The 20,298-nt window shown below is 38.6% G+C and overlaps 1 protein-coding gene across 2 annotated transcripts in view; it reads right to left on the reverse strand.

Moving 5' to 3' along the window:
• The window catches only part of tgfbr3 (transforming growth factor, beta receptor III), a 241,412-nt gene that overhangs the window by 93,435 nt on the left and 127,679 nt on the right, over nt 1-20,298 (reverse strand). The window lies entirely within an intron of this gene.

A 20,298-nucleotide genomic window follows, 5' to 3' on the forward strand; every position in this document is an offset into this window, starting at 1 on the left:
GGACACATTGAGGTTTTGCACTCCACATAGACAGTGAAGGGGCTGCAATGTGTACCTAAGAGTCTGGCGCTGTGAGACAGCAGTCCTAATTACTGCACCATCATGCCATCCTAAAGTTTAAGATCTAAAATCCCAATTCTAAAATCAAAGTAAACATTCTCTAGAACGTTAAGCACATAGTATTTCCAACAGACTCTTCTACTTTTTAATTGTTTTTCCATCTAGATACTGAAAGATTACTTTCATCAGTGTGCCATCACACTTCTAATCATTTGCAGACAACTTGCTGGTGCTTTCTTTACCTTTCCATGAAGTACTGGATTTATTTCACCTCCTTCCACCATGAACTTTTGTTTTAGGCATGAATCTAAAGAAACAAGACTTTCTAAACCCTTATCAAAAATAATAATGGCTTCAGTGAATGGGAACTTTTGTAAGTGCACATCATTAATCTTAATTCTTTTTCCTGTGTCAGGTTAACCTCTGAAAAAAGAGCCATAAAAATTGCTGTGAACAGTTTTGGAGAGATACTGTTTAAGTAACATACTCCCTTGTACATCTTGATTTTGTCTACATCTTGGTCAATGACGTATACCTCCATTTTTATATGCCTTCAGTCTGTAGAACATTTTGTGGTACTGTGAATGCCAGGATACTTCAAGTGGTCAGACAGAGGTCTTTTGGAATATGCTAAATGTGATTGATTAACTCATTTTTCTTTACTGCACGAGAGAGCATTTCAAGTAAAAGCACTCAGCTACTGTATGACTGAGATCCAAGCAAGAGCTCTTGTGTCAAGGTCCAGATTTATGCAGGAAACTTTGTGAAATGGGCCAATTTTAAATTCCTGCATGTACACGTCGAATAACTTTCTTGCTTGTCTGTGGTTTGCACTGCGTCTTGGCATTTGAAGGGACTGAGGATTTGATTTAGGCCATTTTTAGGAGAAAACCATTTATCCATCCACTATGTAAACTTTTCTTTTCCATCAGAGGATTATAGAGAAGGCAGAATGTTCTAGGAGGTAAGCACTGGTGGGGACACTACTCCATAGCAAGCAACAGTTATACACTACACACTCTGCTGCCTTCTCCATAAATTCTATAACCCTGATCGGAAGAAAAGACCCAATCATTGACTGAGTTTCACATCAGCATAAAGATGTTAAATTAATAACCACAAAATATTGCAGCTTTTGTTGACAGAAACTCTTTCAATAACTTGCTGTATTTTTCTTTTTCTCTTGAAGATAAATTTGTCTCAAGCATCTCCCAGTACTGGTGACTGGAAGCAGATCTACCCCTCAAGCAGCTGAAATTCTTAAAAGCATTATCAGCATTGAGGATATAAATGATGGGACAGTGCCCAGATGACATTGACACTCAGTCAGCAGAATTCAACAAATGGGCAACAAGTCTTTGGCTAAACACACACACTGTTTCTTTTGTAGAATGTACTCTCCATAATCAAATGTAAAATGAAACCCTTGTCTTATGGATGGCAATATCTCAGAACACTGGATTCAACAGAGAAGATCCATTGATGATCATGCCAGCCTCCTGTCTTATAAATTTATGTCACTTTTCGTTAATTTCTCAGGAGGGGTGTTAGAGTAAGGGGAGGTTTGCAATGTGGTGTAGGCTGATAAGAAGAATGCTATCTAGTCTTTCAACACTTTGAGGTGCTGACAGTGAACTGCCATGACATCTGGAGGGAGGCCTGCTAGCCTCTCTCTATAGCTAAATTTAGTAACAACGAAAATCATGGTTGGCAGAGTCTGCAATATGAAAATATAAATAAAAAATCTGTTAAAGACTGTTGTCTGACAAAAATAATTTGCATGAATCCTGTAAAATGACAAACAATTACATATTTTACTAATGAATCAGGAAAACCGGTTAAGAATATGTTTGAAGTGGGTTGAATTTATATAAGATACCCAAGTATAATTCTGCGAAAAAGGCTGAAGTTAGCCTTGCTGCCACTGACCTTTTTCATTGTTCACCCTCCAATATCATATTGAATTGCCAGTTCAGTAAGTGTATTCACTGACAGAAATGGCCAAAAAGATATGCAGTTGTTTGAACATTGTGCATTTTTACACTCTATAAGATCAGTTTTACACATCACAATTGGATAGCATTCTGTCAAACTGAATTATACTGATATTGAACTCCATATATAAATAATTAAAGGTCAGATATGGCAAAAAAAAACAAAACTAGGCTAGATGATATCGGTTACCTAAATGTAACCTTAAGGGAATACTCTACCTAAAAATGATATTTTTTATATGCTATTTACCCTATGTTGTTTGTAGTGACACCAGAGAGAAATTTTTAATCTCACGTTCTCTCAATAGTGATCATAAAGCTTATGATACAACAGGCTTCAATGGCGGCCCAAAGGAGGCCAACATTGAATTGCAGCAAACAATATTAAACTATGACCATGAAAAAAATCTGAAGTTAATCATGTTGCATAATCCTCATGTTAGTTATCCAGTCAGATACTCACAACAACCAAAGCATATGCATTTTTCACTAAAATGTTGTTAAAGAAATATGTCCAGAAAAATCAGAATGCTGCATGAACACATACAGGAAACATTTAAATGGGATGAACTTCTGTTTTTTGTCAGTATACTAAAATGAAGTTCTTTTCTAACAGTCATCTCTTACTTGATCTGTGTAGTCCGAAAGCTCATCTGTAGCTTGGAAAAGTTTGACATTTTTCAAGTCTAGGTTATTTCTTCACAAACATGGTATATATATGCATTTGCTATGTGAAACTCTGTTCTAAAGTTAATCGCTTGTCATAAATTTAAAAAAATATCTTGCCCACACTAGCGCGTTACATTGAAGGATCTAAGGCTTGGAGGAAAAGCTTAAAAACTTTCCAAATACGTCCATTTTTCAAGCCAAGACAGTTGTTGAGAATTGATCGGCGTCTTGCAATTACAGTACATAAACATCATAAAATAGTTTATAAAAGTCATTTTTGAACAAAAAAAACCAATATTATGAGAGTTAGCCATCTTAAAAGAAGCCAGCTGTACCCGATAGCTAAACACTTACTCTTCATTCTCAATAACTTTTCACTCCCCTGGTGCTTGGTATCCTCTTGAAAGACCAAATCACAGTAAATTGTTTGTGCCACATGGTTGGTCTTGTTTTGGTTTACTTGAATAAAAAACATATCCTTAAAACTAGAAAAATAGTACCAGAAATATGAAATAGAATGATTATTTCCCAGTGCCCTTTGTTGCGACAAACATATGTCAGAGGCATGGAAGGTGTGGATCAATACTGGACAATTGTCTTGGCTGGAAAAACAGACATATTTGGTAAGTTTGTAAATATTTTGCTCCATGCCCCATACCTTCCATTGTATAGCATCAGTGCAGGCAAGATATTTTTTAAATTTATAGAAAGTGCTTAACTTTAGAACACAATTTCATGTGACAAATGCATACATACCATGTTTGTGAAGAAACATCTTTGACTTATTGTACTTATCCTTTAAGTAAGTTACAAATGAATTTTCAGACTACAGAGATCAAGTGAAAGAGATGACTGCTAGCAATAAACATTTTAAGCATTCGATTACTCCCAGTGCACCTACCACGACTTTCCACATAATCAAAAGTAGAAATTTTTCACCAAAAAGATAAGACAAATGGAATCCAACATGATATACAGTGAAGTAAGGTGCTGCAGAGTCTTGTCTGTAATTTCGGAAACCCTGCAGAAAGTGATTTTTCACACTAATGTCTCTGAAAATGTTAAAGGCCAACATGACTTGCACAAGACCTTAACTTAGGACTTTGTTGCGAAAAATTGCTAAAGAAAATAAATGAGTATGATTCTGGGAAGAAAAAAAGGGAGATACTGTATCTAATTCAGTTGCCAACAGATTAAAAACAAGATAAACCAAGCAAATATTTCATTTGAAGAATATGGGAGTCACACAAGCAGTTTCAAATTGAAATTGGTTGAGGGGTAGAAAGGGGGCAAACTGAGGACAATGAAGTGGCAGAACCTCATCTGCCGAGAACTGCTGACTTCTGAAATTTACTGCTGGGACACTCTAATGGAGCAGACACACAAGGCATGTCTAATATCAACTCTTAAGATGTTTCTCATTGTTAGGAACAGATTTTATTTTCTTGCCCAAGGTTCTTGGGTTGAATGTACTGAAGAGCAACTAGCAGCAGACACAGAGGGTGAACTTAATGTGTCTGTTTGTTCATACAGAGTAATTATGGCATTAAGTTATTAACCCTCTCTGCATTTTGGAAGAAAAAGACACAATTTATAATTTTATAGAATCTGTGGTATTTGAACTTTAGCACAAGGAGTACTTGCTAAACAGAAATGGGAGTTTCCCTAATCAGTTCCACACAGAGGGTAATTTTTAAACCTGAGGTCTGAACAACAATGAATTAAAGTAAAAGTGACAGGCTTTCTAACTCCTACATGAAAGACGATGTTATTGCAGCAGCCTTTCATGGAACTTTGCTCTTTCAGCAGCAAAAAAAGATTAAATAAAATACTATTAATGGTTTAGAAATACATCAGTTATGTAGTTGTTAAGTCAAGTATCATAATCTAAAGAATCAGAGGAGCAACAGCATATTGTTAACCACTATGCTATACATCAACATTAGCCCCCACTTCCTCTTATATGCAAAGCAAATAATTTGTGTGGCCTAAAATAAAGTTACCAGCAAGAAAAACGATGAAACACATTCTGATTATACTTACACATTCAAATGAGTGCTGTACTGTCATTGGTTTGTTGTGTAAACTGAGTGGCACTGAATTGTGAAGACCTGTTTTAAGATGTAGGAAATATTACTAAGGATCCAGCAGTTTTGGAGACAATGCAAATCAATGTCTTGGATTTAGGTAAAGCAAAAAGTAAAGGTTGCATGTAGTTTTTTAGCTGTTTTGTAAAGTGGTTTGTTTGCTGTTTAAGAAACTACTTAAGACAGACTGACTGAGGGTAATTGACGACAGATAAATATGAAAGGAAACAGGTATCCCTCCACCATGGAGAAGGAGTTGTTAAATAGAGAATTCTTAAAGACTATGAAACAAAAAGATATTAATAATTAAATTATTACACAAATGACACAGTGCAAAATGGAGTTTACGTTTACTTTCCTCCTCTGTGTTATCCTTGTCTACTGCATTCTTGTCCACCTACTATACTCCTCTGCTGGTTTTACAGAAATTAATCCTAGAGCGCAACTAATCGATATTATTGGGTTTAGCGGCACAATGGTGTAATGGTTACAATTACAAATGTGTACAATTACTGTAGAATATTCACTTTGCGTGCGTGTGTGTTTTCTTATATTTGCTGCAATTTTCCTCATCCACCTCAAAGACTGGTGAGATTAACTGATTAATATAAACCACCTAGCAATCGCAACCCCCACCCAGTCACAGGCTACCCCCTAGATTTGGGAAAAGGAGGTGGATAAAAGAACTGCAACATCTAATCTAGAAGTGAACAGGATTATTTTATCAAGTCACTGTATTTTTGTAAGAGGGCAAATTGACACTGAGTGTTTCATGGTGTTTGTTTCGCTACTTTCACACGTTGCTCCTCTTCTAATTCCGCTGTGGTTTACATCATGACAGCTCCAGTAACTGATGAGTGGCAAGATTTTAGGAACTGCATTATTTAAATGTGGTGTGACTTCCACGTAAAACTCACTGTGAGTTGCTTCAAGAAGTAAATCTGACACTGCCTTTAGGTAATGGAGATCCCTCCTAGCCTCCAAACCAAATGAATTTCTGCAATTCTGACCCCAACAACAGTGCTATTACCTCCTTTTTATTATAGCAAGTAAGAGAATGTGAATCAATTTAAACTTTGCACACTTTTTTCATGGACATGCTGTTTGTGACTGTGAGTTTGTTCAAAATGTGTATGTATGTGTTTTTTGTGGGTTTGTTATTGAATTGTTTATCACATTAACTCTGTAAGTGGGAATCCTCCCCAAAACTGCATTTTGAATCCCTAAAAACTGAACTAAGCAATTTTACAAAATATATGACTTGATTAAAACGTTTGTAATGTGGAATTTCACCCAAGCACTTGCACCAGTAAGTGTTTCAGGTAATAGGTAAATGTATGGGGACATGAAACCTCTACTATGTGGCACTGACACAGCAACAAGCTAATAACAGAGTACATTGAGTCTGGAGAAAAGGTGACACAAAAAGAGGTCCAAAATCTGTGAATGAGTGTGATGAAGGCTAGGTGCAAACTCCAGTGTTTTGACAGGTCCTCTTCTCTGTGACCCTTCCTCTCTAATGCTGGTGGCATATAAGACAGAGTGGGTGCTGTTGACTTACTCATTCACACTTCATGACTGTAGACTGATCTGCAGAAGGTTTTTCTAAGCACTTTTATTGTACTTTCTTTACCAGACTTCTTAGTTTCCAGTCGGCTACACTAGCCTGAACTTTTTCAACAATGGGATGATAGCCAAGAACATTCTAACAAGAGATTAACTTTCAGAAAAAAGAATCGAAGCAATTGCTGCCTTAGATAGTGGTTTCAAAGGTACACACTGTGATATATGAAACACCAGTCAATGTCTTCTTAAGTACAATAGCTTGCCCAATTCCATAAATCCCCTATAAGTGTGGCGTCATCAAAATAAATTAAGAAAAGCCCCTTGGAGTCCTATATCATAATACTCAGACATCTGATATGTGGCATTTACTTTTTTAAACTGAATTAAGCTATAATCCTCAAAACATGCAGAGTGACAGGAAAAGAAAACTCAGTTCTGATAAAATGTGAATGCGTTTCACTAGAGAGAAAAGTGGAAGAAATTACTGCACTTTTTTTTTCTAGTTGAGTTATGAACAGGCAGATCAGGTGGGAGAAAGGGGAGACAAGGAGCTGGCATATGAACAGTTTCATTGACTTTTTTGGCTGTTTTTGTTTTTGTGGTTATGTCTGTGGAAAACATAACGCAATTCAAGTAAGTTCCACCATAATTCTATTTGAGTGCCATATGAGAATACAATACAATAACAGCTCATTGAAAAATATACCTGGTAATGTTTGCTTGGCAATCTAACATCTGCAGTGGTCCAAAATAACTGACATAAGTAGGTCTAGGGGGAAAACCTACAATAAAAGTGAGCAGGAGCAAATGACATTTAAATAAGTTCATACCCTGCACTATGTTTTGCAAAGAAAATCAATGGCATTAACCAAAAGAAAACAATTTATACATCAAAGCAGTGATACGGTACTTTCACCATCCTGCCCCTTCTATGACACGCTAATGTCAACAGGCATCAGACAGCTGCAGACGTCTCTTTCCCAGAGGATGAGATCTTCATGCAAGGCCGAGGATCACTACAGCAACCAGACCAAAAAAAAAAAAAAAACCCAACACAAAACAAAACAGACCCCAGGGTTTCTGGTAATCCGATTGAGGTTGCGTCACAGTGTTAAGCCACAAAACTATCAAAGGGTTATCGAAATTCTGCAAGTTAACTTCAAAGCATGGAGGTCAGCAGAACAATGTGAAAAGTCAATGAAACCCAGTAATAAGGAAAAATGAACTTCAGTGAAGGTGAAAAGTAAAAAAATAAATAAAAAATGCATTTGCAGTGTGTCATTCATAACAAGCGAGACAAATCAGAGTTAACAGATGAAGGCTGATAGGCATCAGGTTACAGCGTAATAAAAGATGGCTGCATCCAAACAGCTGTTAAGTGCAACTGCACCAGCCACTTAGGCAACACTTCTTCCAAAACAAATGATGAAGGGCAAGGGTGAGCGCCGTTTGATTTCCATGTAATGGAGCTGCTAACAAACTTCAAAAGTTACAGGGACTAATAAGCCTTATTATGTACTGCTTGGATTTTCAAAAGATAAGTACTGTTTTGTAGAGACCATCTTATGAAACTCTATTTCCTAAAGGTCTTCTAGTGAACAGAATATGTACATAAACTATATAAATAACATAGTATTCTCAAGTCCACTTAACCCAATTCAGGGTTGTGGATGGAGCTGAAGCCTGTTGTGGTTGCAGTAGGCGTAATGCAGGGTAATTATTGAAAATGAAATTAACATACAGTTAAATGAGTTAAGGATGGCATGAAGACAGTGCAACTGTCTCACATACCCTGAGTGTAAATCCCACACTTGCCCTGTCTGTGTAAAGTTTACATGTTCTCCCCATGTTTATGGGGGTTTATCTCCAATTAATACAATTTTCTTCACTTATCTCAAAGACTTAGTTTAACTGGCAATTCTAAATTGGCTGGGTATGGGAGTGTGAATGGTCTCTGGGATGTACTGACACCTCAACCATGGTTCCATAGTAAGTTCCAACCTCACACCCAATGTTGTCAGAATAAATTCTAGACTCTCGTGACACCAAATTTGACTACATGTACACAGTTTTGAGAATGTTACATTAAATGAAGTAATAACCAAATGAACAAATATGTGAATACCTAACAGTGGACAGACAGACAGACAAATAGATAGATAGATAGATAGATAGATAGATAGATAGACAGACAGACAGACAGACAGACAGACAGACAGACAGACAGACAGACAGACAGACAGACAGACAGACAGACAGATAGATAGATAGATAGATAGATAGATAGATAGATAGATAGATAGATAGATAGATAGATAGATAGATAGATAGATAGTGTAGCAGTTGAAGCGTGTGTCCACCTCTTGAACTCTCAGGTACCACTCCAAACACCAGGTAATAGTACAATTCTTCTTTATTGTACAATAATCACGTGCACAAAGCACCCTCCACTCCACACTACTCATATAAATCAATACACTATTACAAATACCAATCCTCCACTCCCAGACACTTTGCCACCCTACCTCCCAGCTCAGCTCAGTGTACTGGGCTTTCCCAGAGTCCTTTATACACCCTGACCCGGAGGTGTTCCTGCCCAACAGTCCACAATTCCTTATTCCTTCCGGGTCAGGGTAAACAGTCCTTATGTTCAACCTGGAAGTACGTCATCTCTCCTGTTCACGTGACCAGGATATAGGGCACATATGAGTCCACGGGCCTCCCGACAGCGACTTCCAGTGGTCCCCAAGGTATCCAGCAGGGCTGTGTATAAAAACTTCATAGTCCATGAGGCCCTGCTGGAATTCGGGGCACGTCCATGCTGTTGGGAGAGCTCCTCCTGGCGGCCTGGGGGTGAGGGCCGGAATAGGAAGCCGGCAATCCATCACAATAGATAGATAGATAGATGCATCAAACATGGCATGGCATAGGTCAAGTACCCATTTTTGACTCCAGTGCTCATTGTCTGTGTGTTTTTTATAGGAATTAATTTTCTCCAACATCACCAGAAGCATGAAGGTTAGGTTAATTACTAACTCTATATGAATATCCTATCCAGCCTTGTGCAACAAGTAAAAACAAAGAACAGAAACTTAGTTAAATGTCTTAATAGCTACACCAATTGGATGGAAATTGATATGGAAGTTAGAACACTTTGGGGACAAAATCTGACATTTGTACCACTGACTTTCTTTTTTCTCCGTTTTTTGTTTTGTCAACAAGTTTCTATTATTTTTATATGTCATTAGGTCTAATTCCAAGTGCAAATCCAGGATTCTGTTACTAAAATAGCACTCGTTGCTAAGGCATTAAAGAGGCCCATCTCCCTTACATGTCTGCTGGTGACCATATATACTGTACAGGGGCAGAAGGAGCCAAAGAGAAAAGGCTACACAAGGGTTCTGTTTAGTTAGTCAATCTTGGAAGGGTTTAAAAAGTTATCAAAAAAAAGCAAAGCAAAGCATTAAGTGGTTGGGTGGGGGGTTCACACTCATACACCAGATGCTCTATAACATGGGGTTGGGAGCAGGAAAGCAATATGAGAGACAGAGAGAGAGGCCGCTGCAGGAAACAAAAAATAAAAAGAAAACATCAGATGAGGCTTTAATCTTTCACATTTAGACTTAGTGTTAATGCTTGTGAAGAGGTTCAACATAATATTTAACTCTTGCTGCACCATTTCTCATATAGGTTTGTGTTTTCTTTCATTTATTTTGTTTTTGGTCAGGTTCAGAAATAGCTAAGGTCTTTTGAAACCCACCAACTAACTTTTTCCAAGCTTCTGGTTTGTGGCACCTACTATTTTAATGTAGTCAGCTTGTGCATTTTTTTTCTGGCATACTTTCCACAGCTTTCAAATGATTCATTTAGTTCTGATATTTAAGTTCAACCTTATTTAGTATTAATTACACCATAATGTTTTTTGGAATGTAGTGTGGTCTAGAGCCAAGGCACTGAACTCTAAACTCCAAGCTTGCTAGTTTAATCTCAGCCACATAACAGGAACAACTTTAAGGGTGTTGTGCAGTAAGAAGTGTGCTGACACATTCATCTAAGAAGCAGTGTGCCACATTATGTGAAAAGCAAGCAAAATCTGAAAGACCTGGAATTATTAGTAACATGAAATTTATTATATCAGACATTAAAAAGAAGAATGTAAGTAGCCTGTAGGTGTTAGAAACCTGAAAAAAAGAATACCACAAAAGAGAGGCAGATTTGCTGCGAGGGCTGGTGCCCTGCCTGGGGTTTGTTTCCTGCCTTGTGCCCTGTGTTGGCTGGGATTGGCTCCAGCAGACCCCCGTGACCCTGTAGTTAGGATATAGCGGCTTGGATAATGGATGGGTGGAGAGGCAGATTTGTTTTAAAAATAAAATCTGCAGCTTCCAATCAGAATTGAGAACAGCTATATAAAACAGTTATGACACTACATGAATTTTGAACACATCAGATTTTCATTTTTATAAAGGCTAATGTGATGACAAATCACACAAAAAAGACTGAAGTAAATGAACACAAGATGACTTAAGAATGCAAGCAGATGTGTTTCTTTAAGTTAAACAATACTCTGAAGGAAGGCTTCCTTTCCAAGGTAGAAACTGCTTGGTCACAGATCTTATAACTGAAAAGAACAATAAGAACTATGCATATGCCTTGCAAAATGGCACTGTATTGTTGTTTCCTGGCATGAATAAGAGTAACTTTTTTTTTGGATTTATAATAGAAACACATTTTCCTGTTGGAAATCCCGTATACATTTGTTTCTGTTCAAGGAAGCTTCCCTTTCCTTTTTTAAGAAAAAGTATTTTATTTTTGGCTCATGGAAAGTACTGCTTTTGGTATGAATTCACTTAACATAAAATCCTAGTACACTGCACAGCCCGATATTTTGTGCTCATGCAATACATGTGCTTGCTTGGCAGATCCATCTAGTCTAACGAGACTGTTGTTATTGCCACATCATTCCTCTTTATTTGTACCTGCTGTGTCTGTTAGAATCCATTGCAACTGACGTCTTCAATAGTGAATAACAAACTAAAATAACAGTTTGCTCTGGTTATCCTCTTAATTGGCCAGCACTGGCTTTCTAATGATGTCTTGGGTATGTTGAATATGTATGTATCAGGTTCCATTAGTAGAGCGTGACATATAAAGGAAGGAAGAATTTCACTGTACTATGTATATACACATACAAATGACAATAAACATGAACTGGAACACTGACACTCATGAAAAAACAGTATAGAACTTGAATAAAACCAATTTACTAGCTTTATCATCAAGCTTAGCTGATGCCAGATGATTTGCCTTTAATACAGTACCTGGAGCCACTTTGCTGCAGCCTGATGGCAATCAGTCTGTCTCCAGCCAACGTCAGGGTAGAATAAAAGAATTTTGAGATAAAACGTTCCAGCTGATAGGAGAGCTGGAAAAACCTTTCACAGACAGTGCACATGTATAAAGATAGAAAAATGATTATAAACCAAAAAGGGAAAACAGCAAGTTCTCAAAATAAAAAAAACAAAGACAGTATCTCTACTATGTCTTTACAGTCATAAGCATATAGGAATTGACAATATCTTTTTGAAAAAAAAAACAAGCTCTCAGTCACCTGCATTTCGATCTCATTATTTACCACCATAGTAGCATCTTGTGAAAGCAACTAAGAGGGAGTTTCCAATGTTCTTCCAAATGCAGTTTCAGCACACACTTTAAATCTCTACCTAGACTACTGTAGCTCCTCCCTGCTTTCAAATCACTCTGTACCAATACACTTGTCCAAACGAGACATTTTCTCATCTCTCTGATTCTTAAACATGGCAACAGTTTCTCAAAATATTTCAATATACAGTTCTATTTAAAAGTATTTGGTCCGTACTGATTTCCTCTATTATTGCAAATTTATGACACTGAATGTTGTGAGGTCTTCATCCATAATGTAGTATTAGATAAAGGACACTTGCCTAAATAACTAATGTTTTTTTGTTATTGATTTATTTAATGAACAAAGTTATCCACCACTAAGTGAAAAAAGCGCTGCCTTCTAGTTAAACCGATTAGATGATTAGAATCGAATGATTGAACAAAGCCAGAGGTGAATAAAGCCCACCATGTTCAATACAGCCAGTCAGTCAGTCCTTTTCTAATTTGTTTAGTCCTGAAACAGGGTCACGGGGTGTGTGTGTGTGGGGTACTGGAACCTATCTCAGCTAGCATGGTGGTAGTGATGTTATGGTGTAAGGATGCTTTGCTGCCTCAGAATGTAGCTATAATTGAAATAACCATGAACTCTGCTTTGTCTCAGAAAATCCTAAAAAAGAATATTTGTTCATTGGTCCATAAGCTGAAACTGAAGTGTAGTTGGGTCATGCATGTAAGTGGATAATGGTTTCCATCTTTACTCTTCTTGCAATACAGCAGCTCTTAAACGAAACACAAAAGACATATACATATTCTGTAATATAAAAACACAAACAAAAAAGACAAACAAAAAAGTTAAACTGAAATTGGACTTCCTTAAACTGTTTCATTCCACCCAAACCAATCAAAGTGAGTCCGTCCATCAGTTCACAGACAACTGGCCAGGGCACAAGCTTTAAACTTAGGTAAGTTTAGTTATACACGTGCATGCAAAAAGATGTACAAGACAGAAATGGCTTGGGCCGTCATCATCTAAATAAAAAGTTGGTAATTGTGGCTAATGAGGCTGAAATGTCAGAATGGTGTACTTTAATCACAAGAGGAGTGCTACACTTTCACACATGCGACTCAGTGAGAAGAGAGAAAGAAGTGAAATGGAGCTCATTGGAGGTGCTAGATGTGGGGTCAAACAGGTAGAAGTCTGCCTCAGACAGTCACAGGTGTCTGCTTGTATAGTTAAGACCAAGGATCTGCCATGTACTTTTGTCATTTACAGGACATAATTTTTAAATAGTTTTAATACGCATTTTATTATTATACATCACAAAAAGACATAAAAGCAAAACATTTACACATAGGTGATCACTTTGTTAATTACAGAATGTACAGTGCATAGGCCCAATTCCGGGTTCTAGTTTTATACATATAGGCCTCTTCATGAAGTGTGAAAAAATGAATACGTTTATCTTTAAAAAAATCATAGATTAAATAGAAATTACACAATTATTTTAAATTGTGAAAGCAATAAGTAAGCGTGATGGCTTTTGTCATTTTATACTATATACAGTACACCCTCTTTGACATGAACAAGGGGTCACAGATAGAAGCTATTTTCCATCCACCTGCCAGAAATCTGCTTGTTAAGTTAATATGCCACTCTACATGAAATGAGTGAGTGTGAATGTACCATTCTATTTATGGGCATCACTTTCAAGACTGGTTTCTGTCTTGTCCCCAACACTGTGATGAAGTCTGGAGCCCTCCATCCTTTATATACTTAAAAAATAAAAAGTTAAAGGTTCTGGAAATTCATGGAAGAATGATCATTTGCTTGGTTGACACTGTACTGCTTACCATACACATAATAATCTCAAAATGGACAGGGCACCAGTCTGTTATACAGTCTACTCACACATACACACACATTATCCACACTTACACAGGCTCAACTTAAAGTTATCAGTTATCCTAACTTGTATGTATTTGGAGATATAGGAGAACACCTATAGTACCTGGATTAAGCCCCGCACAGATACAGTGAGAACTGGGCCTGGGATTCAGACTAAAGATACCAGATCCATAAGGCAGAAAGAAAGGATCTTAACTGGAAAAGCTTTTTATGATTGTGCTCGCTGTGAAAGGTGCTACATTAAAAACATAAAGTGGTTAACTTTTTGAATGGTTCAATGTTCTCCTTCATTTGCACTGATATCTGTTCAGATCCCTAATGAGCTGAAAAACACATCCTGGATCAGGCCACTGGAATTTTACTTTCAAAGTGTACCCTGTCTATTACTGCACCAAATAAGATGCTAAACTTGCCAACCCTGGTTTAAAATGACCACACTGCTCTTTACAAAGCTATGCTATTTAAAGATGCCTTTTCTCTTTTGGACAATCCATTTTTTTATTTTGAATGTCTGCCAAAGGAAAAAAGCAAACAGCTAGTCATTTGAATACTGGTAAAAAACAACATTTTCAGAACCTCTTAATCCAATTCAGAGTCATGGACAGTAGCAGCCTATCTTGGCAGCACTTGGCACAAGGTAGGAGCCATTCAATAACTTGAGCTCCCATCCATCTCAGGGCCCATTCATGCACACAGGCCGATTCAGTCACCTGCCTGACTTTGGAAATATGTGAAAAAAATTAGAGTATCTGGAGAAAGGGAACTTATAAACTTCACAGGATAATATGGCCTGGTGCTGTTTCAAGCCAAAGACACTGGATCCATGAAACAGCAGTGCTGACCACCCATGAATATTCTTGAAAGCCAAATTCAAAAACACTTGCCAAAAGAAAACTACTTTTCAGAAGCTAGCTGAGCCTTTGCTTTAGCAGCTTAGCCATGCTGGTAGGGGGGGCACGGTGGCGCAGTGGTAGCACTGCTGCCTCCCATGAGTAGAATAAGGACTGTAATAATGTTAAAGATCAAGAGTCTTCCATATATGACAAACTAATGCATGAGTTTCAAAAAATGTATTCAGCTAATAGTTTATTTCAGCTGTTTGTTAATTCCAAGGTTTACTTTCCTTGTGTCTTACTTGATTGCTCGCCACATCTTTGGTACCATAAAAGAGTTTTTAAACTGCTATATTTCATTTCAAAAAGCATAATAACAGCAAGGGCGGCACGGTGGCGCAGTGGGTAGCGCTGCTGCCTCGCAGTTGGGAGATCTGGGGACCTGGGTTCGATTCCCGGGTCCTCCCTGCGTGAAGTTTGCATGTTCTCCCCATGTCTGCATGGGTTTCCTCCCAGTGATCCAGTTTGCTCCCACAGTCCAAAGACATGCAGGTTAGGTGCATTGGCGATTCTAAATTGTTCCTAGTGTGTGCTTGGTGTGTGTGTCCTGTGGTGGGCTGGCGCCCTGCCCGGGATTTGTTCCCTGCCTTGCACCCTGTGTTGGCTGGGATTGGCTCCAGCAGACCCCTGTGACCCTGTAGTTAGGATATAGCATGATGGATGGATGGATGGACATGCTGGTTATGTTTGTTACTGTTCTGAGAAATGCCTTGACTTCTTTCGCACAATCAGCAGGAAGACAAATTTCTCAACTTTGTGCTTATTTTTAAAGTAAATTCATTTAAAATATTTACTTCTTTGTCACAGAAATTGCCATTAGCTATTTAATAATGTTAAAAATGTCTGGTCTTGATGCTGTCAATCTTAACAATTTCCGGCCTATTTCCCACTTACCTTTCCTGTCAAAAGTTCACGAGCGTGTTGTAGCTTCCCAACTCACCAATTACTTAACCTCTAATAACTTGATGGAACCCTTTCAGTCTGGTTTCAGGACGCGGCACAGCTGTGAAACTGCTCAGTTACGGGTAACCAATGATTTGCTTATGGCAGCAGACTCTGGACAAACCAGCATATTAATTCTATTAGACCTCAGTGCAGCATTTGACACTGTCAGACATGACATTTTACTGTCCAGAATGGAGAACATGCTGGGTATCTCTGGCACTGCCCTTCAAGTTCTATCTGACTGATAGGCATTGTTTGTTAGTCTTGGCAACAGCAGATCCAGCTCAGCGCCAGTCACACAAGGAGTTCCTCAGGGCTCTGTCCTCGGCCCTCTTCTCTTCTGTATTTACATGCTTCCCCTTGGCCATATTATCCGTAGCTATGGACTAGGTTATCATTTTTATGCAGATGATACTCAACTCTACTTCGATGTTAAAAGTGGAACTTCATCAGAGCTTTCTCAGCTCACAACCTGCCTTAGTGAAATTAAAACCTGGATGGAGCAGAACTCTTTAAAACTAAATTGCAACAAAACTGAACTCCTGCAAATTGGGACTAAAATGCAACTTAATAAAATGAGCTCCTTCCCAGTCCATTTTGGCGGTGATCTCCTCAGACCTGCCTCTACTGTAAAGAATCTTGGTGTCATTTTTGATTCCTCCTTCTCTTATTCCGCCCACATAAATCACATTAAGACACTTTCTTACTTTCAACTCCATAACATATCCCGTGTTCGCTCCTTCCTCTCCTTCTCTAATGCTGAGAAACTTGTCCATGATTTTATCACATCCTGCATCGATTATTGTAATTCCCTACAGGCAGGTGCCCCTTCTAACCTTATATCACAGCTCCAGCTTATTCAAAACTCGGCAGCAAGAGTCCTTACTCGAACCAGCAGCAGCGAGCACATCACACCCATCCTGCTCCGTCTTCACTGGCTCCCTGTGTCTTACAGAATCAAATATAAAATCCTACTAATAACTTACAAAGCCTTAAACAACCTCACGCCAAACTACATCAGTGACCTTCTCCATCACTATGTGCCTGCCCGCCCACTAAGGTCCTCTGATTCTGGCAATCTTCTTGTGCCCAACACTAATCTACACTCCATGGGTGACAGGGCCTTCAGCTGTATAGCGCCCAGACTCTGGAATGACCTACCGAAGTTAATTAGATCAGCTGACTCCATGAATTCTTTTAAAAAACAACTCAAAACTCATCTGTTCAGCAAGGCTTTTAGCTCTACGTGACTTTATTATCCTTCTGTCAGTTTACTTCTCTGTCAAGATACTCATGTAACCTCTGTGTGTGTGTGTGCTAGACCATCAATTATGTTGTCTGTTAGGCTTTTTCTCTGAATTCACTGTCGTAATCTTCTTTGTTTATTTATCTGGTTTGTACAACGCTATATACTGTATACCCTGCCGTTATTTCTTATATTCTGTAAGTGCCTTGAGCATGGGAAAGGTGCTATATAAACAAAATGTATTATTATTATTATTATTTATAGACAGTACCACCTATTCAGCCAACAGCTGGGAGCTCGCCCTGGTTTGTTGCACTTTTCAATGGCAAAGGTTGCTCAGCTTTTAGAAAGCAAAGAAGTAACCAGTGTGAACTTTGTAAACCACAGTGATGGTGCAGACTTGCATTATTAATACATTTTTAAAGACACAGCATAATGAAGTAAACAAAGAATTTATTGTAATAATAAAAAGAAATGGTCCTAAGTAGATAACACAAAAGAGCTGAATTCATTCTACCACATCTGTTATGTGCCCTCTGCTTTTCCCAGAGCTTGATGGGCACTGTCGCTCCTCAGGTTTTACCACTGTTTCCTAAATCTGTTATTATGGCAGATGCTTACATGTTGTAGCAGCTAAGCTTCTAGTGCATTTCTGGTGAGCTCACTTAATTTAATTTCGTTTTACTTTTGACAGTCTTAATTTATCCAGGAGGAAGAAATGTAAAACATGTGCACGTGTGTCTGAGGGTACTGTAAGAAATATAGGGGTAGTAAAGAAAAGGGGTAGAAAGAAGCAGCACAATTTCCACAAAGAGTGACACAGAGGTGAAGATGCAGGATCACAACCAGAACACTAAAAAGCAAGATGATGCTGCACTGCTAGAGATATAAAAGGAAGAGGTTACATGCACTTGCAGAATGTAGTATTCATAAAAGCACTGAGCCGAATTTACACACACTAACAATGAGAAACCAAATGTTACCGTATAAGGAGCCGATAACATTTACTCTAGAGCCTTCAAGGAAGCTAGCAATTATATATATGAACTTTTAACATCTATTTTCAGATGTCACAACAAACTAGGGGAAATTCTTAAGTACTGGAAGTTAGCCAACATTGTGCAGTTATTTTGAAAAGGTGATTGTGCTGACCCTGGTAATATTAAATGAGTTTGTGTATTAAAAATAAATGAAAACAGTTTTGTAGTACAGGTGTGTAAAGAGTATGTGTTTAGACAGGGAAAATCCTGCTAATATTATTCTGGAATATTACAAGTTTTACAAGTCAAAAACACCCAAAAGGTAGAACGCAAACAATATTTCTTAAAGTACCTTGGCGTACTATTAGTTTAAAATATAGTGCCTAATTAGAAGCAAATCTATAACTACTAAGTAGTAGAAAATCAGGGTGTGATGTGCAGATTTCTGCATTTTTGAAAAAAAAAAAAAGGGTTCCATCAACAATGGGTTATGAAGCAAAAATCTTTTCCTGTATCAGAGGTTATGACACACTGGGTGCCTTAGGGATCAGTGCTGTGGCCACTGCTTTTATTACTTTACAAGGGGGCTTCGCCCCCTGCTCGCTTCGCTCGCCTACCCCCAGCGTTTTGAACCCGTGCCCGCTGGCCAGCCGTAGTTTCAGACACGCGTTGTAGGAGCTTGCATTGTTTTGAACCCGTGCTTGCCCTGCTTCTGCGGTTTGAGACGCGCGTTGTAGGCGTATATCCGTCACTCGAGCTCGTTCGGTTTGAACCCATGCCTGCTTTGCCTCTGCAGTTTCAGACGGTGGGTCGCGTTTGGCATTTTGTACGATCCCAAGCAGCACATTATTCCTAACTTCACTCCGCAGTAGTGCCACTCACAATATGGCGGCAACGCCTGTGCCTTCCGTATTATGTTGGGTTTTACCATGCTGTGTAGGCGCCTTTGCCTTTCGTACTTTCCCGCGCCTTCCGACGCGCGATGTAGGCACCTGCACCTTCCGGGTCTGCCTCCGCTGTGTGGTGTGGACGTTTAACTGTCGTTTTTTCAGCCTTTATATTCTGTATCTCGCTGTGCATGTGTTTCGTGCCTAGGTTTTTTTTAAGCTGTTGCATTCCAGTTTTCATCATCTGTAACCTGCTCTCTATGTGTTTGGCCCTGTTCTTTAACCTCTTTATGACGTTTTACTTTGTTTCCTACTCTGTCTTTTATTTCTGACTTCGCTTTATCCTGCTTGCGGCATGTCAGACGGTTCGTAGTCTCTCCCGTTTCACTCTGGGGAGGGGGGCTTTGTGTGGCGCCTGCGCACTATGCCTCCTGCGTCCACGGGCAGGTCCCTGCGTCCATATCCGGTTTACCATTCTCGGTTAGTAATATGGATTGCACAGATAGATAGATAGATAGATAGATAGATAGATAGATAGATAGATAGATAGATAGATAGATAGATAGATAGATAGATAGATAGATAGATAGATAGATAGATAGATAGATAGATAGATAGATAGATAGATAGATGTTTCTTTAAAAGTATGTATGAGTACAAAACACTTTTCAAAGAAATTTAAAGTATATTTGAAAAATAAACAGCTTTATTTGCCTCTTAAGGACTCCTTTCCTAAATGTGTCTTCGATGTGCAGGGCTGTTAGTTCTTTACAACAGCTGAACATGAAAAAGGTGGGAAAAAAGATGTGTTTCAAAATCAGCAATCCTTTATTTTTAGCAGATGTGTTAACTTACAAAGCATGTGCGTCACTGCTCTGTACCCCATACTCTTCTGAGTTGGCTAGGCCCATAGGAGCTATAAAGCTTCCAATGAAAAATTCAACATCTAAACCAAAATGGCTATTTTCCATCCCAGATTTAATGAAACAATTTTGCATCTAATTAAACTGCTGATGTCATTTCCTGCATCTGTGTGCCAAACGTTCTCCTCCAGAGATTGCAGTCACTGCCTCGGTTTCTCCTACATCACCCGCCGTCCAAAGAAGGCAAGATGAAATGCAGATCATGGCCCTTTCACCCTGTACATAAGTCTCTTCCACTGCCAAGTTTCTCCACTCCACATGAAACAGCACACATGTTTTGCAGAATGCTCCTATCCCGTTGTCAAAAACAAGCCTGATTTCCGAAGATAGCAAGCAAGCTCTAACTATCGTTATCACTAAAGATAAGAAAGCACTAATGTTACAGGAGAGCATAATTTGTGGAGAGTTAGGAGGTGATAAGGGACCTGATGTGACCAATGTCATATATTCGCAGAGCTACAATACCATGACGTCAGTGCAGTTTCAGGACAAAACATCAATA

This window comes from Erpetoichthys calabaricus, chromosome 10 (assembly GCF_900747795.2).
Source record: "Erpetoichthys calabaricus chromosome 10, fErpCal1.3, whole genome shotgun sequence".
In the NCBI taxonomy this organism is placed as follows: Eukaryota; Metazoa; Chordata; class Cladistia; order Polypteriformes; family Polypteridae; genus Erpetoichthys; species Erpetoichthys calabaricus.